The sequence below is a fragment of the Physeter macrocephalus genome, chromosome 13 (genome assembly GCF_002837175.3).
Source record: "Physeter macrocephalus isolate SW-GA chromosome 13, ASM283717v5, whole genome shotgun sequence".
Classification (NCBI taxonomy): Eukaryota; Metazoa; Chordata; class Mammalia; order Artiodactyla; family Physeteridae; genus Physeter; species Physeter macrocephalus.
The window spans coordinates 22,210,933-22,228,807 of record NC_041226.1 but is presented as its reverse complement, the minus strand read 5'-3'; the positions used below and the strand labels follow the sequence as shown (position 1 = coordinate 22,228,807).

General features: G+C 43.9%; 1 protein-coding gene across 4 annotated transcripts in view; it reads left to right on the top strand.

Annotated features, from left to right (window-relative positions):
* The first annotated feature begins 10,024 nt into the window (after positions 1-10,024).
* The window catches only part of SLC25A30 (solute carrier family 25 member 30), a 27,210-nt gene continuing 19,359 nt past the window's right edge, over positions 10,025-17,875 (top strand). The window contains exon 1 of one of the 4 annotated variants that reach the window (XM_024126012.3): positions 10,025-10,127. The gene's annotated coding sequence lies outside the window, so the exon portion shown is untranslated. Of the gene's footprint in view, positions 10,128-10,345; positions 10,556-10,601; positions 10,763-17,875 lie in introns of those variants that run through there. The other 3 variants (XM_028497618.2, XM_007129784.4, XM_007129785.4) reach the window with 3 other exon arrangements.

The following is a 17,875-nucleotide window of genomic DNA, read 5'->3' as shown; positions in this document are numbered from 1 at the left end:
CCGGTACGCGGGCCTCTCACCGCTGTGGCCTCTCCCGTTGCGGAGCACAGGCTCCGGACGCGCAGGCTCAGTGGCCGTGGCTCACGGGCCCAGCCGCTCCGCGGCATGTGGGATCTTCCCGGACCGGGGCACGAACCCGTGTCCCCTGCATCGGCAGGCGGACTCTCAACCAATGCGCCGCCAGGGAAGCCCAAATGTGTGTATATTAATTGACTGCCTACCACATCAGGTGCTGTACTGGGTACTAGGAATACAGTAGTGAGCAAGACTGCGTCCCCACCCCAAGGAGCTTACTGTCTGGTGGGGAGACTGTCAAAGAAAAAGTTAATTCTACTGAAGTGCCGTAACTGTTCTGATCGCAGGACGCTGTGCGTGGGGGCACCTACTATGCCTAGATTTTAGGAATCAGGAGAGACTTCCTGGAGGAGATGATGTCCAAACTGAAGCCTGAAGGATGAGAAGAAATTAGCAAGAGAAAGAACTTAGCAGGTGCAACTTAGCGTGTGCAAGGTTCCAGAGGTGAAAGGGAGCAATGGCATGTTCAGGGAGCTGCAACTATTTCATACAAACAAACACTCACAGACTTATGCAAAAGATGTGCTCTCAAAAGAGCACCTGTAACCAAGAAAAACATACGCCAAAAGCAACATTCCTACAAAACAGGATTTTTCAAACCTCAGCCCTATTGCCGTTTTGATAATTCTTTGTTGTGGAGGCCTTTCCTGGGCATCGTAGGATGTTTAGCAGCATGTCTGGTCCCTACCCAAAAGATGCTAGTAGCCATCACTCAGTTGTGACAACCAAAAATGTCTCCAGGGACTTCCCTGGTGGCGCAGTGGTTAAGAATCCGCCTGCCAATGCAGGGGACACGGGTTCAATCCCTGGTCCGGGAAGATCCCACATGCCACGGAGCAACTAAGCCCATGCGCCACAACTACTGAGCCTGCTCTCTACACCCCGCGAGCCACAACTACTGAAGCCCGTGCACCACAACTACTGAGCCTGCGCTCTAGAGCCTGCAAGCCACAACTACTGAAGCCCACACGCCCTAGAGCCTGTGCTCCGCAACAAGAGAAGGCACCGCGATGGGAAGCCCTCTCGCCACAACTAAAGAAAGCCCGTGGGCAGCAACAAAGACCCAACGCAACCAAAAAAAAAAAAAAAATGTCTCCAGACATTGCCAAATGTCCTCTGGGGGGCAAATCTCCTGGTTGATAGCCACTGCTGTAAGAGGTGAAGATAAAGAATTTCACTGGCTCATTCCCCGAGCATACCCGCTGGGAACACCGCCTATCCAGCTGTTCTTGTTAGGAGTAGCTGTCGCTTATTACTGTTCCACTTTGCCAAGGGCAGGGGAAGGTGACCAGATGTCTCAGATACAATGTTCTCCCCCCCATCAATCACTGAAGGCTACCCTAAAAGTGGTCTGATTCAGGCCTTTCATTCTGCATGGCATCAAGCATCCAGAAAAACTCAAGAGACTCCTTCCTGACAAGATGTAGGGCCATATTACAATGTATCAATATCATTCCTGTAGTTTAAGTTAGTTGCATACACACTTGTTAAATTCTAGCTGATTCCAAATCATTTGTTCTTCATCACAGTACAAATGTAACTACCAAGATGATGAAAACCAAGATGTGGGTGAGGAATGGTTCTTGCTGCCCAGCTCCTCATGAGGCCTGGCATAGCCCAACTTATAGACTGTGGCTTGTTTGAGGACTTTACTATTCTAAACGGTGGCATACACAATGTGCTAATAAAGGACCTAAATGGAAATACGGCGAAGAGTCCAGCTCCTTGAGATGGCCAGACTTTAGAACGCAGGGTTGAGAGGCAGATGAACAGGGGAGGATGGGGAACTGGATTCCTGTGACTGGAAGGGCCTTCCACACGGGGAAGGGCTTCTCTGCCAGGCTAAGGGCTTATTCTTGATTCTGAAGACACTGGGAAGACACGGAAGAATTTTAAGCTCATGAGTGACATAGCCAGATGAATTTAGAAGATATTTCTACAGCACTTACATTTTACAAGAGTGTGTTTTTGCACACATCACCTCATTTAACATTCTGTAAGGAAGGTATTGTTTGCATTTTGCAACTGAGGACTTAGAAAAATTAATTAATCAAGGTCAGAGAGCTAATACAGTTTGGCCAAGATTGAGTAGAATTCAGGTCTTCATTTCCATATTGCCATCTGGGTGTCTTGACTGTAGTCAGATAAAACGCACATACAAAGGGCTGTTACAGGGCAAAGGTGAGAGCAAAGAATAGGTGAAAAATTAGTTGTGTTTAGCAGGGACTGGCACTGAGTAGTTAGTAGATTTGTTTCTAGACTTACCATTTCTTTTTTGTTATTCTTGTTGTTTCAAAACTGGCTATGATGATGTAACCATGTTACTCTTCCCTAGAGCAGTGATTTCCAACCTGTGGATCAGGACCCTTGGGGGAACCCAAGGTTATTCAGAGGGTCCTCAAGTTCGGTGTGAATTTTCTTGATAGATGCTGAAAGTACTACCATCCATTTTATAGGAACTCCAAGATTTTTAAAAATTTAGTTTGTATTACAGATGGATCTTTATACTTGAAAGGGATCTTCATACTAAATATAAATTACTGGATATTATCTGTGTATTACTAAGGATGATATGCCTACTAGCAGAGGCTGGTGGGGCACAGGAAAATAGTGGAGTTTGGGTGTCTAAAGAATCTATAGGAAAGGGTGTGTCACACAGTCATGAGTCTGGAAAGGACTTGGTGAGGTGAGAGTTGGGGTAGAAAAAGTCATGTTCTTATTTCCCTGCCCTAGAAAGGAAAGCATTCCAATGACTTTCCCCACAGCCTGGGGATTACATTTGTTTTTGTTTGTTTGTTTTGTTTTTTTCAGGACCTGGTATTTATTATCAAAGTCATATTCGATGTCAATAAGATGCCACAACTACAAAACAAAAGTGTGCACATTGCAATCTCAATGCAAACATACATTTGTTTTTATGGCAGGATTCATGTGAAACCTCAAACAGGTCTAAACTGTACTGACATCAAAACAGTGAGTGGACAAAACTCCAGGGTCTCACTTAGAGCTCAAACTGGAGAGTGGAAATTGGGGTGTTTAAGCCCAGCCTGGGGCCTGAGCTAGAGAAACTGGAAAAGGGAATGAGAGAGAGGGGGCTTTGGGCTCTGGCTCTGGCATAGACCAGTTGTGAAACCACAATTTCCTCATTTATAAAATGGAAATAACACTGTTTTTTGGCTTGAATGAACCATTGAATATAAAGATTCCTGGAGGAGCGCTTTGCATCAATAAATGCAGGTTTTGTACACATGCATTTGCTTTTTCACCCAACAATCCCACTTCTGGGAATTTACCCTGAAGCTATACCTCCTCCAATGAACACAATATATGCAAAAGTTTCTTCATTATCTCACTATTTGTCATAGCAAAAGATTGCAAACCAACTATATGCCACATTTATTTGTTTTCTATTGCTGCATAATGTAAAACCACAAGTTTAGCTTCAAGTGACACCCATTTAGTAGTCGATCAGAAGTGTGGCCTGGTGTGGCTGGGTTCTCCACTCAGGGTATCACAAGGCTGACATCAAGGTGCCGGCTTGGTTTAGTTCTCATCTAGAGAACTTGGGAGGATGAACCTGCTTCAGAGTCATCCTTATTGCTGGCAGAATGTAGTTTCTCGTGGCGGCAGGACTGAGGATGCTGCTCCTTGTGGGGTGTCAGCTCGAGACGCTCTCAGCTCCTAGAGGCACCCTCATTCCTCGCCGTGTGAAGCCTCATCGTCAAGCCGGTGTCTCAAATCCTTCTTGTGATTTGAAGCTCTGACTTTCCTTCTGTGACCAGCTAGAGAAAATTCTCTGCTTTTAAAGGGCTCATATGACTAGGTCAGGCCCACTGAATAATCTACCTATCATAGGGGCAACTGATTTGGGACTTTATTTTTATTTTTTAAAATTTATTTATTTGGGGGCTTCCCTGGTGGTGCAGTCGTTGAGAATCTGCCTGCTAATGCAGGGGACACGGGTTCGAGCCCTCGTCCAGGAAGATCCCACATGCCGCAGAGCAACTAGGCCCGTGAGCCACAACTGCTGAGCCTGCGTGTCTGGATCCTGTGCTCCGCAACAAGAGAGGCCGCGATAGTGAGAGGCCTGTGCACCACGATGAAGAGTGGCCCCCGCTTGCCACAACTAGAGAAAGCCCTCGCACAGAAAACGAAGACCCAACACAGCCATAAATAAATAAATAAATAAATTAAAAAAATCTTTTTATTTGGTTGCACCGGGTCTTAGTTGTGGCAGGCAGGCTCCTTAGTTGTGGCATGCATGTGGGATCTAGTTCCCTGAGTAGGGATCGAACCTGGGCCCCTTGCATTGGGAGCATGGAGTCTTAACCACTGTTCCACCGGGGAAGTTGCTGGGACTTTAATATACATGCAAAATCCTTTCACAGACTTACCTAGATTAGTGTTTGATTGAATAACTAGGAGAAGGTATGTGCACATCAGGGGCCAAGAATCTTAGGGGCCATCTTAGAATTCTGCCTATCACACTACACGAAGCTAACTGTTAAATAGGGTGGGTCCATCCACATGAGGGAGAACTATGCTTGTAGTAATGAAGGATGAGAAAGGCCTCTGGGAACTGCTCTTTTTTTTTTTTTTAATTGGAGCACAGTTTATTTACAATGTCATGTTAGTTTCAGGTGTATAGCACAGTGATTCAGTTATACATATACATACTTTTTCAGATTCTTTTCCCTTATAGGTTATTACAAAATAATGAATGTAGTACCGAGAACTGCTTTTGTTTCCGAATCAAACTTGGGTCACCTGCTCGCAGTAAAGCTAATCTACTGACACAGGGTTGTGGTGAAGGAAGTGCAACGTTTATTGCAGGTGCCAAGCAAGGAGTCCAGGGCAGCTAGTGCTCAAAACACCAGAGCTCCCCAATGGGTTTCAGGAAAGCATTTTTGTTTATTTATTTATTTTTTGGCCGAACCACACTGCTTGTAGATCTTAGTTCCCTGACCAGGGACTGAACCCGGGCCCTCAGCAGTGAGAGCACGGAGTCCTAACCACTGGACCGCCAGGGAATTCCCAGGAAAGCATTCTTAAAGGCAAGGTGTGTGTGTGTGTGTGGGGGTGTCACAGGGTGTGTGATCAGTTTGTGCACAATTCTGATTGGTTGATGGTGAGGGCGGTGTCACAGGGGTCAACATTATCCATCTTTAGGCACCGGTAGGTCTGGGGGCTGTGTGCTCATGGTCATCATGGAGTTAAAGTCTTCTATTTGGTAGGGGTTTTAGCATCTGTAGAACAACTCAGGAAATGTGCATCAGACAACTGTTATCTAGGTGCTTCAGGGAGGAGCTAAAGCAGGAGATGGGGGAGGGGTCTGTCCTGGGAAGGCCCCATAGGGGCCTGTCCTGCTCAGTTATACTCCAGAGTGATTTCCAGGATACATTATCTATTGTTAAACAGAGAAAACAGCAAGGAAGAATAAAATGTGCTACCTTTCATGGAAGAAAAAAGGGGAAGTAAAATAAATTATATAAATTGTGGCAGGCAGGCTCTGAGATGGCCCCCCTGATCATTGCCTATTGTGTAATCCTTTCCCCTTGAGTGTGGGCTGGACTTACTGACTCTAGAAAGCAAGTAAAGTATAGCAGAAGTAGTGGGATGTCACTGTTAAATAATGTTACAAAAAGACCGCGGCTTCCAGGCTGGAATCTCTCTCTCTTTTTTCCTTTTTCTCTGTAGTGCGAAGCAAGCTGCCATGTTGTGAGTAGTTTTACCGAGAGACCACGATGCAAGAAACTGATATTTTTGGTGGTTGTGGGTTGAATTGTGTCTCCCAGAAAGACATACTGAAGTCCTAATCCACCTGGTATCTGTGAAGTGACCTTATTTGGAAACAGGGTCTTTGCTACTGCAATCAAGTTAAGATGAGGTCATACTGGATTAGGGTAGACCCAAATACAATGACTGGTGTCCTTAGCAGAAGGAAATTTGGACACAGACACACACAGACACAGACACACAGAGACACACACACAACGTGATGTGAAGGCAGAGGCAGAAACAGAAGTTATGCAGTTACAAGCCAAGAACACCAAGGATAGCTGGTAACTGCTAGAAGCCTGGAGAGAGGCAAGAAAGTATTCTTCCCTGCTGACATCTTGATTTTGAACTTCTAGCCTTCAGAACTGTGAGAGAATAAACCCCCCCCCCTTTTTTTTAAACATCTTTATTGGAGTATAAAGTATAATTGCTTTACAGTGTTGTGTTAGTTTCTGCTGTATAACAAAGAACCCCCCATTTTTTTAAACCATCCTGTTTGTGGTAATTTATTAAGGCAACCCCAAGAAACTAATTCACTGGCTGACAGCCAGCAGGGACCTGAGATCTGCCAACAGCCACGTGAGGGAGATTGAAAGAGGATCTTCTGAGGCCAACTAACAGCCAGGTTGAGTGAGTTTGGAGGCAGATCCTCCCCCAGTCCAGACTTGAGAGGATTGTATTCCCAAGTGCCATCTTGATTGCATTCTTGTGAGAGACCTGGAGCCAGAGGTAGCTACCTAAGCCCTTCTTGGATTTCTTTTTCTGAAAAAGTTAATTAATTAATTAATTTATTTTTGGCTGTGTTGGGTCTTCGTTGATGAATGGGGGCTTTCTCTAGTTGCGGCGAGCAGGGGCTACTCTTTGTTGCGGTGCACAGGCTTCTCGCTGTGGTGGCTTCTCTTATTGAGGAGCACAGGCTCTAGGTGCATGGGCTTCAGTAGTTGTGGCACGTGGGCTCACTAGTTGTGGCTCGCGGGCTCTAGAGCGCAGGCTCAGTAGCTGTGGCGCACGGGCTTAGTTGCTCTGTGGCATGTGGGATCTTCCCGGACCAGGGCTCGAACCCATGTCCCCTGCATTGGCAGGCGGATTCTTAACCACTGCTCCACGAAGGAAGTCTCTTCTTGGATTTCTGATGCACAGAAACTGTGAGGTAATAAATGTTTGCTGTTTTAAGCTGCAAAGCATAATTATACAGCAATAGATACCAAACAAATAAATACATATTCTTAATTTTGGTGGGGGGGAATGGGAGAATAAACTAGAAACTAATGACGATCGATAGTGATAGGAGGTGAGTGGGAACAGAGTGCAGGAAACAGGAAGGGAGAGCTTCCTCTGAATAAAACATTTGCAAGATTTGATTTTGAACCAGGTGAATGCTTTATACATTCAAAAAATAAAACTAGATAAGAAAGATGAAAAAAGCAAACTAAAATTATGCAAATAAAAATAACAAACCTGGGCTTCCCTGGTGGCGCAGTGGTTGCGCGTCCGCCTGCCGATGCAGGGGAACCGGGTTCGCGCCCCGGTCTGGGAGGATCCCACATGCCGCGGAGCGGCTGGGCCCGTGAGCCATGGCCGCTGAGCCTGCGCGTCCGGAGCCTGTGCTCCGCGACGGGAGAGGCCACAACAGAGGGAGGCCCGCATACCACACACACACACACAAAAACAAAACAAAAACAAAAACAAAAATAACAAACCTAACAATATATCACATATATTGCACATCGTTGAGAAGGGCCGTATTTATAAAGATAAAAAGAACTGCAAAGAAATCCTGAACTTAGAAGTTTTGCTGCTGGTATTAGTACTGAAGTCTCAGCTCTTTTGTGTATATTGTAGGATAGAATAAATGAGTAAATATATTGATTCTGATGCGAACCAGCATTCTCCTGCATTTTTACCCCCGCCATGTTTACTGTTTTTGACGTCATATTTCATATCTTTTTGTTAGCAACCAGGGTTTTCATTGTGGGAGAAAAAAGATATAAATATGGAAAGAGGAAGGCTAGAATGAACCTCGCGGTGTTGAATTTTTAATTGGGGGTATCAGTATGAACTCATGATTTTAAAATATATTTGGGTAAAGACTATAGTGTTTACTGTTTTATATCTATATGAATATATATACACTTGGTCCACTGAAAGGGCCTAGAAGAAATGACATCCCAGTAGCAAACACTCAGATCTAGTTTTCCAAGTACCATTTCCTACTAAAAGGAACTAAGGTTTCTCTGCATAAGGCAGAGAAAATGTAAGGAGAGCTTGGGAGGTCCTGGGTCAGAAAGCAAGGTAATGTTCAAAGACTGATAGGATATATGTAAGGAAAAAGGAGACGGGTAGGGGGCTTCCACGGCTCACAAAAGGGCAATTTGAGCACCACAAATAATAATGGTATTTGATTACAGTAATTTAATTAAATTGAATTTTAAAAGAATGCCAGAGTTCAAACTGTTATTCAGAAGAAGGAGGAGGGGGAGGGGAATTGTGAAGGGGAGGAGAAACAAAAAAGGAAAGGAAAAAGGGGGGGGTGGGAGTCCTCTTCTTTAGAAAGGAATGCCAGCTAATAAACGGAGAAGGAATGATAATAGAATTAGAAAATCTCCATTTTATAACTTTTGCGCTAAGTGTTTGCTACCCCTATGGGGTGAAAATACTCACCTGGTTTCAGCCTAGCACTGCAGATATTATCTGTTGCAGAGGGAGAGAGGATAACTACCAGACCACCCTTGATCAGTGATCAAGCTTGACATCACGGATAATAGGCCAAAAGGATACTGTGCCTGCTGATGGAAGTACACAGCATCACCTCCGACTTTTCTTACTAAAAAGTTTGACTTGAATCTAATTATGAAGAAACAATTTAATAAACCCATACTGATATAGTCTACAATTGGCCTGGAGTTTTCAAATATGTCAAAGTAATGAACGTGTAATGGAGCAGGACCCCATGGGGCCTTCCAGGGACCGGACTTCCCCCATCTCCTCTGTTTTAGCTCCTCTCTGAAGAACCTAGATAATAGTATTTGATGCACACTTCCTGAGTTGTTTGCAGAAGTGAACACCCCCCCCACCCCCGCTCCCCCCCAACAAATGGAAGATGTTAATTACTTGACAACCCCTGTGAGCAACTAGCCCCAGGCCTCCTGGAGCCTGAGGACAGATACTGTTAACCCCTGTGACACCACCCTGCTACCTCACCATCAGGCAGTCAGAGAACTGTGCACAAGCTAATCACATACCCTGCGGACCGCCCCCCGCATCACCTGGCTTTTAAAAGTGCTTTGCTGAACCCCTTTGGGGGAGTTTGTTGCTTTTAGGGCGTGAGCCGCCTGTCTCCTTGCAAGACCTTGCAATAAGCTTTTCTCTGCTCCAAACTCTGATGTTTCAGTTTGTTTGGCCTCGCTGTGCCTCCGCCCACGAACTTGCATTAACAAAAGATTCTTTTTAAAGTGAGAGTACTAGTACTAGGGTAGTAGACTACAGGAGTTTATACAGAGAGGCATGAAATCAAATGCAACGAATCCTGGGTAGATCTCGAACTGGAAAAAAAAAAAAATGTGTGTGTGTGTGAAAACTTTAGGGACAGAAAGGAAATTTAAATATGGACAGTATATTGGATTTGACTGAAATGGTATTTAAGTTCTTGCATGTTCTAATGCCGAGGTATTTTGGGGGTGAAGCAGTGTTGTTTGCAACTTTCCAATGGTTCGGGGTGAAAAAAGCCTATACAGTGAGAGAGAACGCAAATACTGTGAAATGTTAGCATTTAATTTAGTGCAGGGTATATTGTTCAAATCTTCAGTCGGTTTATAAATTTTCACACTTAAAAGCTGGGTTTTTAAAAAAGAGTGCAAGTTTACTTCCTTCTGACTGCAGAGGTTCACGTGAACAAAAAGAATCAGCACCCTGAGAAGGCTCTTCGTGGCTCTTAAGTTTCTCTTTGACCGCAGAGTTGACCTCGAGGTCGTCGGAGGCGTCACCGCGTCCGGGAAGCTCCTAACCCAGCCAGCAACGAGCCGGAGTCCGGCAGTCCACTCCCTCTGCGGCCCCTCTCCGCCGGCTGCCGGGCGCGCGACCTGGGCGTGGCCTGTGCCGGGAGCGGCCAATGGGCGCCAAGGCTGCGGGCGGGGCCGCGCAGGGCCGGGCGGGGCGGGGCTGCGCGCGGGCTCCTAGGCCGCCACTCCCCAGCCTTTCCTCCAGTTCCCGTGCGGCCGCTGGAGCCGGCTGCTGCTGCGCCTGGGGAGCAGGAGGTGCAGGGCCGCCGCCACCCGGTAAGTGTCTGACTTCCCGGCCGGGGCCGCGCTGGCAGCTCCGCGCCTGCTCCGGGTCGCCCCTCCTCCGGCCCGCCCTCCATTGCCCCGCGGCGTCCAGAACCACTGGCGCGCAGCTCCCGGCCCCAACGCGGCGGCGCTGCCCCTCTGGTCGGCCGCGGTCCCGGAGAGCCCCGGCGCCGGCGGCCCTACCCAGGGGCCACCTCTGCTCTCCGGTTCGCTTGCGGGGCCTGGCTTGGTGGGGCGCGAGGTTCCGGGCTGGGCCCCGCTCCTCGGGCTGCCGCTGCCTGTGGCCGGGCCGGTTCTGCAGGAGCACCGGCTCCCGGCCCTCATCACTCGGTGGCGTAGGGGGTGATTCTCTTCCAGCGTCACCGAGATCAGGCGTGAGGCCCGTCTGGCATCTCGGCGTGTGTGCCCTTGCCGCCGAGGTGGGTTTTTCCTGCCTCTGCATCTCTCACACCTGCGGTTCATTCAAGAGCGTGCAGCCCGGGCACCTGTGAGCTGCCTACCATGGGAAAAGGCTCTCTACTTTGAATTGCTTCTGGAACACACCAGGCTGGCTCACGTTGGCAAGGACCGGTTGAATTCATTTGCTCGGAAAGTTAATGCAGCTCTGGATTGTAGCGTAATTCCAGGTGTGAGTAATTTCGTGTAAAACAGTTGCAATGGCATTGTTCCTGGGCAGGAATAGCAAAACGTGTCGAACTGCCCTGCAAGAGTCGAGATTCGGCCTCCTCCTCTGACGAGGAAAGTTGAAAGGCATGAATTCTGTTCTTGACTTTGCTGCTGCCAAGCTTTGTGACCAGGGACTCAGTTAATTCACGTGAAATAAGATAAATTTCTAAGATTCCCTTCAAATCCCACGTGTCATTAGTCTGATGAGCTTATTTTTCGCCCTGTATCTTTAAAAAGAATGAGAAATAGGAAAAAGCCACGAAAGGCCGGACTGCGAGGAACAAAGATTTATGAGCGCACAGAAGTTTAGAGACTGGATTGGGGTTTAAGATTGGGGACTGAAAAGGGAGCACAGTAAAAGTGAAAAAACGTAGCCAGAGTTAATTACATAAGAGAAACTTGGAAAGCTTTCGGAAGTTCCAGCAGCAATTACTGTTTTTAATTCCCTCTCTTTGTAGCTGTATAGATGAGGTAAGGAGAAAATAAATGCTGTTATAGAAAATGTAGAGAGGAATGTAACTTTAGCATATATCTTAAGTATAGGGAGAATCCTTTGTAGTTCTTAATTTGTATAGACATTTCTGCTCAGAAAACACTTTTTTTTGGTTGTTAAATAGATAAAAATTTTTGTACATCCCGCTCAGGAAAACCTTACCTGTATTTTGAATATGTCGATTTCCTACCCTCCCACCCACCGCTTTTTATTGTATTCTTATTATGTGCTCCAGTATTTTTAACAGCCTTTGGTAAATAGCGTTTGGCTTTGTAGTACGTAGAGGAAGGATCAGCTTTCCCTCAGGGAGAGCTCAGTTTGAGTACTTCATAGCTGTGTGACTAGGCACAGTCACTTTCCCTCTCTCAGGCTGTCTTTCCTCATTTGTGAAATGAGATAATGATACCTATTTCATAGGGTTGTGAAGGTTAAATAAAATCCTTCATGTGGAAGACATATAGCAATGCCTGACGTGTCAGGTATTAGTAATGACAGTATTGTGTTCATAGTGCAGCACAGAGAAGTGGTCTCCGGGTTTTAGTTTGGCTAGAAGGTAGGGCCCCAAGAGGAGAACAGAGTGGCAAGTGATCAATAGCCACTTCCGTGCTGGACGCTGGAACTTTTGCAGGTTGTAAGCCCTTCCTTCCCTGAGTCTCAGGCTGAGCTGCTGCTCAGACACTAGTGATCGCTAAGGGACACATCAATCTCCCTGACTGTGTTGGCCTGTTAGTCTTGACACTTGAGTAGAGTTGGGATTTTTTCCCAAAAATTGAGCTAGCAAGTTAAGGAATGTGTGTGAGGAGAACCCCTCAAAGAGAGCTCAAAAACAAAGAAATGGTTTAGTTTACTGAACAGAGACTTCAGCCCGAGATAACTGAAGCCCTTCACCGCTTGCCGTGGCCAGTACAGCTTACTGGACATATGGTCTCCTCTTCCAGTATTAACCAGAACCTTTTCTTGTTTAGATGTTTGACCAATTACTGATACTCTCTGGTTGTTATTTAAACCAAATTATTCTTTATTTGACTCTGCAGACAGTAACCTGGGAAGGCACAGTAGTCTTAACTGCTCAGGAAGCTAGTCCTAGCTTTGGGAAAGGAAAAGAGAAGAGCCCCAAAGTTAATTTACCCTCTTCTTAGTTAACTTTTAAACATTGTAGTGAATAGACTGTACTTTCTTACAGTTTAACCAGGGATACTGGGGCGGGGGGGACCCTTGTTTGTGGAAGATAAGTTATTGTGGGGTAATATCTGAATAGGAACTAACCGGTGTATGCTTCATCCCACGTGATTCAAAACCCTGGGAGGCAATTCCACAACAAGGTCGAGCTCTACTTGAGTAGTTGCATATAAGTATAACCCAGAACCTCTGGGTTTTAATATTATAACTTACTAAAAATTTAATATCAAAACCAACAGAAGAAAAAGTAGCCAAATCTCATTAAACTTAAACTGGCAAAAGTATTGGCAGGAAATCAGAAAGTTAATGGGTGAGATGGCATGAAGTCATATGACAATATAGTTTTTTTTAAAAAAAAAAATTTATTTATTTTTCGCTGTGTTGGGTCTTCGTTGATGTGCGCGGGCTTCTCATTGCGGTGGCTTCTCTTGTTGCGGAGCGCGGGCTCTAGGCTCACGGGCTCAGTAGTTGTGGCTCGAGGGCTCTGGAGCGCAGGCTCAGAGGTTGTGCACGGGCTTTGTTGCTCCGCGGCATGTGGGATCTTCCGGGACCAGGGCTCGAACCTGTGTCCCCTGCACTGGCAGGCAGATTCTTAACCACTGCCCCACCAGGGAAGCCCCCCAACGACATAGTTTTTAAAAAATATTTTGTTTCTAATTAGAGATCAGAAGTTATAATCCCATTCCGAATAACGTTTTTGCTGACATTTTAGAGGATATCTTGTGTGTGTGTTGTCTATTTTGTACATATACATTTATGTATACACTGTAGGAAAAAAATCTCTACTAAGTAAGATGAATGCAAAGAAGAACCTGCTATAATGTCATCACTACCGAATCACTACCTAATTTTAAATGATACGTATTCCAAGGCCATCATTTATTTGACTCATTGATGCTTGGGATTTCTCTCATTCAGTGGCTGGGGTCCTGTGTGTGTACTTTTAAGAAGCTCCTCAGCCAGGTTAGGAACTACTAATAAGGAGTCCTGTGTTCCACACAGATGCTTGATGCATGTATAGTATCACAGCCAAGAAAATAAGAATCATAGAGGCCAGGGGGAGGGGGAATGGAGAGGAACTGCTTAATGGTTTCCTTTTGGGGTGATGGAGTATTTTGGGGATAGATAGATATGGCGGTTGTACAAAATTGGAATGTACTAAGTGCCACTGCATTGTTTGCTAAAATGGTTTATTTTATTTTTGTTTGCTTGTTTGTTTGTTTTTGGCTGTACTGCACGGCTTGTGGGATCTTAGTTCCTCAACCAGGGGACCAGGGATTGAACCCTGGCCCGGTGAGTGAAAGCACCCAGTCCTAACCACTGGACCTTCAGGGAGTTCCCTGGTTTATATTGTAGTACGTGAATTTCACCTCAGTAAAAAACTGGGAAAAAATACGAATACTATCTTTGTATACTGTGTATTGGAAAAATTAATTATAACTGTTTAGATTGACTACCTTCTGAATATATATTTTTCTCTTAAGACTTTTCTCTTAAAGCACATTTTTCATTGTTTCTAAGGTACATCTTATCAGTTGTACCTTTTCCAAGGTGCTTGATAATATTAATTAATTAATTAATTAAAATGCCATCACTCCTTTTTGATCATGTAGAGCCTCAGGTGGTAACAGAAAGAACACTAAATTTGGGATCAAAGCATTTGGGGGTTGGAGGTCCACTTCTGCCCCATCAGCCATGTGGCCTTGGACAGGTTGCCTTCCTGAAACTGGGTTTCCTTGTTTCTTTCTGTCCTATCCCAAACTTGTGGGGGGATCCACTGAAATCATTTATGTTGAACACTTTTGTAACGCCAAGTTACAGTGCTTCCAGACTCCAACGTTATGTAGTTATTGTTTTGCTTTTTAACTTGGACTCGGCAAAACCCAAGAATGGGTTGAGGAGAGTAATGAATTATTGGATTTATTATTAATGTGTTTTTTAGTCTGTAACTTATAGTGTTAATCGTTCCCTTAGTTATGAATTTAGTAAGGCTAAGAATTAAGTACAGATATTAAACTTTTTCATGGCTAATAGTGAGATGAGTTTTGGGGAGCAGGACTTGTTCTTTGGTACTGAAATACATAAAACATGATTTTTTAAGTTCCATGCTCAGGGAACCTTCTACCTTAGTCATCTGTAACCATTCTGAATTTGGTTAATGTCTGTAGACGAGGAACAGATATCTGTATGTCTGTTAGGGTCCTTTTTGAGTTCCTTTGTTTTCTCTTGGTGTAAGGAAGCCCCTTGGCCATCTTGTGAAGTGACGTTCTTGGCAGTAGTGACTTGCGGTAGGTCTCCTGGAAAATACAGACTTGGGAACACTCCCTAAACGTGTGAAGTAAAAACATTGGGCATACTGCTTGCCAATGACTATAGTAAATTAGGATTTTATTTTAAACTGACAAGAATTAGAGTTGATAGTATATACAGAGAAGTGTGCTAATTTCCATGTGTCTCCTGTTAATTGGCTCAAGGCCAGCTTTGCCAACGGAAATTGCATAAAACTGCAGAACACGTAATGAATGTGCGGGGCCTGGCTGTGGCAGGTGCGTGCATATATGTCACAGTGAGTGAGGACCTATACAAGGAAAGGAGGATGGAAGGCAACATTTGTGTCTTTTTTTTTTTAATAGATCTTTATTGGAGTATAATTGCTTCACAATATTGTGTTAGTTTCTGTTGGACGACAAAGCCAATCAGCCGTATGTATACACATGTCCCCATATCCCCTCCCTCTTGAGCCTCCCTCCCACTCTCCCTATCCCACCCCTCTAGGTCCTCGCAAGTGTATATATGTCCATGCTACTCTCTCACTTCGTCCCAGCTTAACCTTCCCACTCCCCACGTCCTCAAGTCCATTCTCTACGTCTGTGTCTTTATTCCTGTCCTGCCCCTAGGTCCTTCAGAACCATTTTTTTTTAAATTTTTAGATTCCATATATATGTGTTAGCATATGGTATTTGTTTTTCTCTTTCTGACTTACTTCACTCTGTATGACAGACTCTAGGTCCATCCACCTCACTACAAATAACTCAATTTTGTTTCTTTTTATGGCTGAGTAACATTCCATTGTATATATGTGCCACATCTTCTTTATCCATTCATCTGTCGATGGACATTTAGGTTTGTTCCATGTCTTGGCTGTTGTAAATAGTGCTGCAATGAACTTTGTGGTACATGACTCTTTTTGAGTTATGGTTTTCTCAGGGTATATGCTGAGTGGTGGGATTGCTGGGTCATATGGTAATTCTATTTTTAGTTTTTTAAGGAACCTCTGCACTGTTTTCCAAAGTGGTTGTATCAATTTACATTCCCACCAACAGTGCACGAGGGTTCCCTTTTCACCACACTCTCCAGCATTTATTGTTTCTAGATTTTCTGATAATAGCCATTCCAACTGGTGTGAGGTGATACCTCATTGTAGTTTTGACTTGCATTTCTTTAATTATTAGTGATGTTGAGCATCTTTTCATGTGCCTCTTGGCCATCTGTATGCCTTCCATGGTGAAATGTCTATTTAGGTCTTCTGCCCATTTTTTAACTGGATTGTTTGTTTTTTTGATATTGAGCTCTATGAGCTGTTAGTATATTTTGGAGATTAATCCTTTGTTGTTTCATTTGCAAATATTTTCTCCCATTCTGAGGGTTGTCTTTTTGTCTTGTTTATGGTTTCCTTTACTGTGCAAAAGCTTTTAAGTTTAATTAAGTCCCATTTGTTTATTTTTGTTTTTATTTCCGTTACTCTAGGAGGTGGGTCAAAAAAGATCTTGCTTTGGTTTATGTCAAAGAGTGTTTTTTCCTGTGTTTTACTCTTAAGAGTTTTATAGTGTCTGGTCTTACATTTAAGTCTTTAATCCATTTGGAGTTTATTTTTGTGTATGGTGTTAGGTAGTGTTCTAATTTCATTCTTTTACATGTAGCTGTCCAGTTTTCCCAGCACCACTTATTGAGGAGTCTGTCTTTTCTCCATTGTATGTTCCTGCCTACTTTGTTGTAAATTAGGTGCCCATATGTGCGTGGGTTTATCTCTGGGCATTCTATCTTGTACCATTGATCTATTTTTCTGTTTTTGTGCCATTACCATACTGTCTTGATTACTGTAGCTTTGTGGTATAGTTTGAAGTCGGCGAGACTGATTCCTCCAACTCCGTTTTTCTTTCTCAAGATTGCGCTGGCTGTTCGGGGTCTTTTGTGTTTCCATATGAATTGTAAAATTTTTTGTTCTAATTCTGTGAAGGATGCCATTGGTAGTTTGATAGGGATTGCAATGAATCTGTAGATTGCTTTGGGTAGTGTAGTCATTTTCATAATATTGATTCTTCCAATCCAAGAACATGGTATATTTCTCCATCTGTTTATGTCATCTTTGATTTCTTTCATCAGTGTTTTATAGTTTTCTGAGTACAACTCTTTCTCCTCCTTAGGCAGGTTTATTCTTAGGTATTTTATTCTTTTTGTTGCAGTGGTAAATGGGACTGTTTCCTTAATTTCTCTTCCTGATTTTTCGCTGAATAATAGTGGTGAGAGTGGACATCCTTGTCTTGTTCCTGATCTTAGTGGAAATGCTTTGTTTTTCACTATTGAGTATGATGCTTGCTGTGGATGTGTCATATATGGCCTTTATTATATTGAGGTAGGTTCTCTCTGCCCATTTTCTTGAGAGTATTTATCATAAATGTGTGTTGAATTTTGTCAAAAGCTTTTTCTGCATCTATTGAGATCATATGTTTTTATTCCTTAATTTGTTAACGTGGTGTATCACATTGATTTGCATATATTGGAGAATCCTTGAATCCCTGGGATAAATCCCACTTGATCATGGTGTATGATCCTTTTAATGTGCTGCTGGAATCTGTTTGCTAGTATTTTATTGAGGATTTTTGCATCTATGTTCATCGGTGATATTGGTCTGTAATTTTCTTTTTTTGTGTTATGTTTTTCTGGTTTTGGTATCAGGGTGATAGTGGCTTCGTAGAATGAATTTGGGAGTGTTTCTCCCTCTGCAATTTTTGGAGGACTTTGAGAAGCATCAGTGTTAGCTCTTCTCTAAATGTTTGATAGAATTCGCCTGTGAAGCCATCCGGTCCTGGACTTTTGTTTGTTGGAAGATTTTAAATTACGGTGTCAATTTAATTTCATTACTTGTGATAGGCCTGTTTATATTTTCTAATTCTTCCTGGTTCAGTCCTGGAAAATTGTACCTTACCAAGAATTTGTCCATTTCTTCGTGGTTGTCCATTTTATTGGTGTATAGTTGTTTGTAGTAGTCTCTTAAAATCCTTTGTATTTCTGCAGTGTCAGTTGTGATTTGTCCTTTTTCATTTCTAATTCTATTGATTTGAGTCTTCTCCCTTTTTTTCTTGATGAGTCTGGCTAATGGTTTATCAATTTTGTTTATCTT